Raw genomic sequence first — 8,646 nt, forward strand, 5'->3', positions numbered from 1 at the left:
AATCTTTGGCCATTCCATGCATTAAGAAAGTTTCATAACATTTTCATAGTGACAACTGGCCAATAAGCCTGATACAGTGTCTCATCACGCCCTGTTGCTAGTCAATTGTAGGCCAGACAATTGGGGGATCCAGTGTGATACCTGGATTATATTTTGGGCTTCCCTGATATAGGCATATAGTGCTACTAGTTTGGCAACAGAAGGCAATCAATAAAGAAGCTAGACAAAAATGTTATCTCTAAGACCCAATCTCTGCTTAAAAGAGCAGATGAGCTGTGACTCAGCGCTTCCAGTTCATTCAGTTTTCTTGGACTGAATAACTAGGTCTCCTAAGGGGCATAGGATTGAGTGCTAAGGCCCTGTTCTCCACAGGGGGGAGAACTATTCCAGGTCAGGTAAACGAATGACTTGACTGGAGTCACTAACTCCTGTACCTAGCTCCGGTCCAACGTCAATCAATGTTCATTTGTGTTCTGCACATCTGCCACACACCATTTCTATGAAAAGGATGCAATCATTTATGGACCAAGGCACGCTAGCTACTTAGAACACCAACTAAAGGCAAGTCAAAGCCGTGACTAATACTATTTTGGTTGTGATCAGAGGAAAAATCTTGTTTTAGGTAAATTTAATAAAATTAAAGATATTCAGAAAAAATCAGGGCAAGATGAGTGCCTGATAATTTTTTGGTGGTGCTAAGGGAGAAAAACTGAACAGTATAAACTAGAGTTAGAGACAAAATATCAAACTTGATTTTTTTTTTTTTTAAATCTGAGCCAACATCCATCTCTTTCCTATTTTTCAGACCAGACTTAATTCACAGATCTCATCTTCTTCCAAAACATACCAGCTGTAACTTCTCCACCAAGCATTTACAACCCAGCCGTAGCAGAGCACTAAGCAAGATGTCAGCACTCAGAAAAATTAATTGGTCAAATGGAGCAGTGATTTTCTAAAAATTTAAGGCCACAGTTACCACCGTAATTACACCCAAAGGCTTCTAATAGTAACGGCTTATTTATGCTCTTCCTCTACCCACCAAAACAGAGGCTATTAGAAAAGAATGCCTCAAAAAATTGCTCTCACAAGCACTCTAACATGCTTTGTGAAAGCAGTTTACCAAGAGGAAAAATAAAATTATAGCAGTCACCCATTATAACACTTTTAGTGTGTTTTTTTTTTTTAAGGATAACACTATTAAATTTTAATGCCAGTATTCCTTTCGGTGCCCTCACTTCACAATAGCTCTTCGGTTTTGTCATGTATTAAGTTTTAGTCTGTGTGTGTTTACACCGTGAGCCCGTCACTGGGCAGGAATTGTCTCTATCTTTTGCCGAATTGTACATTCCAAGCGCTTAGTACAGTGCTCTACACATAGTAAGCGCTCAAATACTATTAAATTGAATGAAGTTTTTAAAATGGTATTTTCTATGTGCCAAAGCACTGTGGTAGATAATCACCCATAGTCCCATCCCACAAGGGACTCACAATCTAAGTAGGAGGGAGAACAGGTATCTTTTCCTCTATTTTAAAAGATGAGGAAACTGAATCACAACCTTCCTGGGCATTTCCCATGGTCACAAAGCAGTAAAATGGCAGGTCAGGCACTAGAACCCAGGTCTCCGGACTCCCAGTCCCATGATCTATCCCCTAGGTCACACTGCCTCCCAGCATACATGCCTTGTATGTTGGTCCTGAGCAGTCAGCCTGTTTAGGCCCAACACACAAGCACTACGTTTTGCAGGAAGATTACTTCAGCTACCCCTCCAAGGGACAAAAAAAAAACAAAACAGTGACTTCAGAGTACATCTAAAATAATGCAAATATGGTAACATTTTGCTCCAAGAGCAGGCCTAATTGCTACATATTCCTGTTGCTTCTCAGCAGAGTCAAGTGCCACCAGTTAGCATATCAAAAGAGTTAAGTCTGACAATTAGATATGCTAAGTGCCTTGATTCTGGTGAGGGCCAAATCGATGTTTACAGAATTTGAGGACAACTTTTAATGTATATGTAAAACTTGTTTAAAATTTATGATCTGTTATTGCTAGATATCAACATTACTGTTTAATCGTGCAAATGAATAAATTAGGTTAATCTCTCTTTCTACATACTGCTTTAGTCAATTTTGGTGGTCGTGGAAAGGCACTAATACGTTTTGCATTATTTCCTATGGGAAATTATATTTCGTTCAGCATTCTTTTGCCTAACAGCATGTTCACGGAAGTAATTAGGAGCACTATGCAGAGTTTTTTTCCAGTAGGCTTCCGTTCCTGAGAGAGTATGCTCTTAAGTAATGTTTATTTTCACTTAGCAAAAAACACAGAAGTCAGAACATTACAGCTTCAATACGTGGACAAGAGGTTTCAATAAGAGATATAGTGGAGACGGAGAGGTGACCTTGAAAACGTTACCAGGCACTGCAAATGCGAATCCTTCAGGGCAGTAGGGAATACTTTTCAGGAAAGCAGCGTGAAACGGAACTCAGTCGCCCCTGGATCCTTTCATGGACACGTAGAAATAGAATTTCACTCAACAACATAACATCACCCTTGAATCCAAGGATATTCTTTAAATAAGATGCACAGAGTTCAAGATAAACCGTGAGTCTATACGAGTCTCTAAGTTACGTCTAAATACTATTCTTAAGACGAAGGGATCATTGAAAAGTGATTCTGCTGTTCCATAAAGTCGTTCCATAAATGCCATGAGACGCGGAAGCTAAATTGCAAGACACGCACGCATGGATTTAAATGTATTAGCATTTACCCCGAAATACGACAGAGAGAACTGGTAGTCACGGGGTTAAGTAACTCAGAGCCGTACCTATTGGTTTCGAGTTTTGCAGCTGATAAGATTCACTATGGGTGCTCCGTGAAAAGACTTGGTATGTTGGTTGTTATAAATGCAACGCTAAAAAGCACCTGTCGGCGGGGAAAAAAGAAGTGTTGGATGGAGTGGTTCCGCAGATGTTTCCCCCCAGCGCACCTCCCCGCCACCACCTCAAATGCACCCATCCTCACGCCCTCCCTACTCCGTCTCCAGATTTATGGGGGCAGACTCGTGGCCTGGTCGAAAATTATTCAGAATAGGGGCAAGGAGGCTCAGCGGAGTGTATTCCTCTCTCTCTCTCTCCCCCCCCCCCCCCCCCAGGGATTTTTCTTTTCGTCCCAATATGAGCAGCATAATCTCATAATCTACCCTCAACGCCTATAGTAAATGCAGATGTTTGGTTAAGACTGCTTGGTTTCTTTTCCCCTACCCCGTCCCTGTCCGGGGGGTGGCGGGGGGCACAGAAGGCTAACGCCACGATAGACTATTTAGAGGGAAGCCGCCAGACACCCGTGGTTGGGGAGTTTGGTTGCTGAAGACCCCATACTTCGCGGAAGCGCATAGATAAAAGCGGAGCAGCTCCATTTGAAGAACTCAATGTGCATACCGCGCCTTTTGGGATTCAGAAGTCACCTCTAAAACACAAGACGCGCTTTCGGGGTAGGGAGTATACCCAGAACTCCCCCATTCGCCTCCAACATACTCATCTGAGTCCAAACACTCCCCCGTCTGGCTTACCACAGGAGCAACCTCTCCTCCGGAGCGAGCTTCAAGCTCTAAGCAACTGTTCGCTCCTAAATGCCCGGGCTGCGGCACCTGGAAAGAGCGCTCGGCCCCGCTGTCGTCTGTTCTCCTCTCAAACCACGACCCCACCCCAACCCACTCACCCACGCCCCACTCCCACCACCTCACTTGCCTTCTTTGACTCCCGCTGTTGCCACTTCTGCAGCCGTAGTCACGGTAGAGTAGAATTTGAAGCCGATTAGCAACAGCTCCTATCCGGTGGCGGGAAGACGGAGAGGAGGTCAGGGGTGTGCCAGCCTCAGGTCAGCAGGCAGCCCTGCTCTCCTCGCTCGCGTCTATATGACCTCGCCGACTCCCGCTGTTTTTACCAGGACCGGAGGGAGGGGCTTGCTTGAGAAAGCGCCGAAGGGCGGAGCCTTTGGATAGAGCTAATACAATTAACAGGCTGGTTAAAGAGTCAAGGGGCAACCTAGAGGGGAACGGCTTGGGGCCCCCTAGAATCGCTACCGGATCGGAGTTAAGAAGTTGCTGCTTCACCCTTTTCCCCTGCAAAAGGCGCCTGAGGCCATTTTCTCGCTGTGCCGTATAAGTGCGGCTAGCGCAGGTCAACTCCCCATCAAGTACCTGAGGACTAGTGTGGTCTATATATAGTCTATACACGTATAGGCTCATGTATAGACTATATATACTTATATAAATTGCATAGGAAACAGCAGAATGTTGCTCGCTTTTTGTTCTTTCGAGGTAAATCAAGATTGCTCTTAGTGCATTTATTCTAAATGGCATTTTCCTCTCATATGAACTGGAGAACGCCCTTGAATCTACATACACCTGCATGAGGTGTACAGGTTTCAAATGAATGGTGGAACTGCTATTCGACTGAAAGCAATACGCCGTATCCTTCAAACGTCCTCAACAGACGCCTGCCAAGTAACGGCTTGTCCTTCCACGTTCTCCTCCCGCGCGTGACCTCGCCTTCTTCTGTTACGTCTCCCACGGAAAACCCAGACCTGCTTGCAATTCGGGCCCTACGGCCAGACGCCGAAACGCACGACACCCGAAACACCCAGATGGTTTGTAATTGCATTTTAGTTACCACAAAACATCTGCGCCTTCCCGTTCCCTTTAAATTAAGCCTGTAGTGCCGCGTCTACCACGAAAAGAGGTGCAGATGAGGCACTCCTGGGCACGCCCTAGTGCTGCAACAAACCACCCCAAAATCCATTTTTGACTCAAGTTTGAGCGAAGGAGTGGTGGGGGGTTTTCGGGGGGCGGGGTGGGTAAGACCTTGTCTTTCCTCTATTCTCCAATAGAAGCTAAATTTCAACTCAATTGTCTATTTCAGAGCAAAATAATGCTATGAGTGCAGTTTACCTAGGGGAGGCCAAAAGTGAATTTTTAGTTTTGCCAAAACAAGATCTGAATAATTAAGGCCCTATACTTGCTTTAGATTATCTGGTTAACTTACAAACAAGGATAGTGATCATAATACAAGGGAAGGGGAAGAGGGTTGAGCGATTATCTCAACCTGACATTGTACATAGCAATTTCAAAACACCACAAGGCCTCAATGGGCTTGAAAGATCTCACGAAGTGGATAATACTGTTCCAACTTCAAAGGATAACTGCTTAACCACCCACTTGATGGTCGGTGTTGGCCTCCTTTCAACAGCTGTTTGTAATATACTGAGTTCAGGTGCAACAGCAACTCCCATAGGTGACCATGGTTTATGGTGAACCTAATAAATCTTTGAGCCAAAAAGCTTTTATGTCCTGGTTTGAAGAAGTGAGACTAGGTGATGTCTGCTTCTTGATGAACACTCTCTGGCGAGTGGAAGTTGCCCCTTATGATAAACTTATCTATTTATGCCCTTATTCTGAAGGCAAAGTGGTGTGTGTGGGGGGGGGAGGGAGGGTAAGTAAAAAGAGGAGTGGTTAGGAACCAACGAAGAAGAAAAGCATTTTATTAAGTAAAGCACAAATAAGAAAAGGTGGCAAGCCAAAAAATGAAATTCTGGAAAGAAACAAAGTGAACAGACTGGTGAAAATCTGGGATGACTGTATTTAAAGATCTTTTTTAAGATGGGTTGGGGCCCTGAATCAGTCTCCACAAAGATTCAACACCCTTCCTCTTTAGGAATCTAACAGCCAAATTCTGAGCAGGATTTTTTCGAGTACTATTGTTTTCCCTCTAGCTTCTAAAATTCAGAACTTCAGTTTAAAATAGACTGGCCTGCTGCCCCATTTATAAAGTCTTTCACACTTAAATTTTCACTAAGAGTATGGGCGTAAAGGGGATAGGAGAAAGAGAGAAATTTTACCCAAGTGTCTTGGTTGTTAAATGACAAAGTGCAATCACATCCCAACCATTCTCCGAGAATGTGAAGAATACTAAATGGCTTAATATTTCTTTCACCGTCATCACAATAATGCTAGATTTGCAACGTATAATTACGAGTTAAAATACAGTCTCAACACCAGTTTCACTAACCAATACGTGAAAATAGGAACAGGAAACATGTCCAACTACCAATTTACCACAGTGGTATAGCTCTTGTATTAATTCTTTTCAGAAGTGAAATAGGTGGGTACGTAGCAACGTGCTGGGCATAAATTAAACAACAAAAGGCAACGCCGGGTCCTGTCCACGTAGCCCAGCCAGTTTGCAGTTTTAACTACCCGTGCCTCATCAGATCGCTGCGTACCGAGAGGAGGATTGGGAGTGAGTTTCAGTTAGAGCATGGGTTGGGTGAAGAGGATCCGGGGAGATCAATTCCTTGCTCGGCTTGAGCTCTTAGTATTTTCCCCGTACCCGCGCGCTTAACTCCAAATTTCTCTTTTGCCAATGATTTTAAACTTCTCATAGGCAAACCGAGCCTCGCGGTGGGGATTCCGCTCCCTTCGCCCCCTCAGACACAGGTTTTCCTTTACGCAGCAGAAAGCAAACTGGTGTTTCCAGAATGCTGAGAAACTACACAAGTTAAAATGAAGCTGGAGTTAAGGCAGGAGGCACGGTCCTGCCAAACGTCTCACATGCTACCATTTTTCTCTTGTGGCAGTTTTAACAATAGCTATTTGGAGAAAGGAGGAGAGCGGGTGTGTGTGTTGTGTGTGTGGGCGGGGGGGGGAGGGGGGTTACGTAGTCCGTCAGGCAAGACTAACAGTTGTAGTTGCAACGAATCCGTGACCCACAAAATTGAGACTGGGTTCCCTCTTCCTCTCCGCCCTTCTCCGAAGATGAAGTCAAATGCAGAGGACCAAGGACAGAGATTGGAGTCTACCTCTGTGTCCCTGAGCAGTGTCAAATAGCCTCATGAGATAAATGCCGTTTTACTGACACAGCACGCAAGATCTTATTTATGCTTTTCAGAACAAAGGGAATCTCAAATTTTGAACAGAGTGGAGAATTCGGCCCATAATAGTCCTATTTTTTTTTTTGTACTAGGGAGGGTCAAATGTAAAGTCTCTTCGGTCTATCCCAAATTACAGTAATTAGCTTCCCCAAATCGGTTCTTGCAATCCAGCTATTCATCAGTTTTTGACAGCCTCCGCCCCCCTCCCATCCCCATCCCCCGCTTCAGAAGACAGGCTGCATGCACTTGCTCCAGTCAACTACAACTCGTTCTTTGGTGCAGCATCTAAATTCCATTTAGCGATCCTATCGACTTCATAAAATGCTCTTTGGGTAATGCAATTAACTTGGGGGGGTTATCTGATAATCTGTAAATGTAAGCTTATCTTTTCGGAATGATACTTTTTCATTCTTCTAGATCTTTAATCTTACAGAGTCTTTACGCATGATATAAGCATGCATTCACTACTACCAAGTTATCCTGTAAAATACATTCTTATGAAATGAACTTCAAAAAATCAATCTGGATATGCAATCTCAGTGTCTAGTCTCACATTTGTATGCCTTTTCCCCACATTTGCCTCTTAGTTTCTCCTAGTGACACCTGTGAAAATTCGGTATATTAAAAAATCCTTCAAGTATTTATGTCTCTATCATATAATGCAGAGCAATTGCTTTGAAACGAAAGACAAGTATGGGCGGTTAACTTAGTATCCTGTACTCCATTCACTTACTGTGTTTGTCAGCCTTTAGCTGCAAGAAACCATTAAAGAAACCAAATCGCAACTTACCTTTCTCCCTTAAGATTTTTTTTAAAAGTAACGGCGCTGTTCTCCCAATAAGGATGAGCAAGAAGGAGCTGGATAGTTCTCTTAAAACAACACGAAATCTAAACTGTGAACAGCTTAGCAGAAGCAAATAAAATGAAACGCTTTTCCCGAAGTCCAACACTAAAAGCAATGAGAATAATGAAAGAAAAGGGAAAACTTAAAAAAAAGGGGGAAAGTAGGGGGAAAAACCAATACTATGCTCTTATAGCAGTTCAACTAAACAAAAAAGGGGGGACGAGAAACTAATGAAGGAACAAAGAAAAGAAAGGGATGAAAGAACGTTATTTTGAAAGGAAGATGTCTTTCTCCTTATTGCTTTTCAGAAGCTCGCTACAGAAGTAAGATGCTGCATCTCTAAGTGAGAACAGAAATAAAGGGGGGAGGATGTCTTAAAAGGGAGGCGGACTGGACCACAGATTTATAGCAACCGTATCACCAAGCCCTGCTCTGCCTCCGCACTAGCGTGTGTGCAGCTGCTGTGGCAGCCTTATCCCTATCCCGGGCGGCACGCGCGGAAGTATACACCAAATCTTGCTACAACGTAACCTGCTCGGGGCTTTGTATTTCTGATTGGTGGGGATGTATTCTTCTGCACTGCCTCCAGGAGAAACCTAGATTCTATTGGCTGCGAGACCTTGTCAGTCTCGGACACTCAACGGAGTGCCGTTTCAAGGTAAGTTGTGCGGTGAAGTACACACTTAACCCTGGCGGCGAAGGGTAATGCAAGAAGAAATGAGAGGAAAGTAACGTGGGCGGGTTGGAACTGTACTATCATAGTTTGCTACGTGACATGATCTTTTCTTTTAAACCGTTCTACCACAGATTCATTTCCTTGAAATTACTGCCGCATTTATTGCATCTTTCTTTTTAAATATTAAAATATCCGCTT

At 43.8% G+C, this 8,646-nt stretch overlaps 1 protein-coding gene across 10 annotated transcripts in view; it reads right to left on the bottom strand.

The window, feature by feature from the left end:
- Positions 1-8,213, bottom strand: part of ELAVL2 (ELAV like RNA binding protein 2) — a 151,515-nt gene extending 143,302 nt beyond the window's left edge. For 8 of the 10 annotated variants that reach the window (XM_029055790.1, XM_039910828.1, XM_039910827.1 and 5 more), the window contains exon 1: positions 2,826-2,919. The gene's annotated coding sequence lies outside the window, so the exon portion shown is untranslated. Of the gene's footprint in view, positions 1-2,825; positions 2,920-7,718 lie in introns of those variants that run through there. The other 2 variants (XM_029055793.2, XM_029055786.2) reach the window with 1 other exon arrangement.
- Between the last annotated feature and the right edge of the window lie 433 nt (positions 8,214-8,646).

The sequence above is a fragment of the Ornithorhynchus anatinus genome, chromosome X5 (genome assembly GCF_004115215.2).
Source record: "Ornithorhynchus anatinus isolate Pmale09 chromosome X5, mOrnAna1.pri.v4, whole genome shotgun sequence".
NCBI classification, from domain to species: Eukaryota; Metazoa; Chordata; class Mammalia; order Monotremata; family Ornithorhynchidae; genus Ornithorhynchus; species Ornithorhynchus anatinus.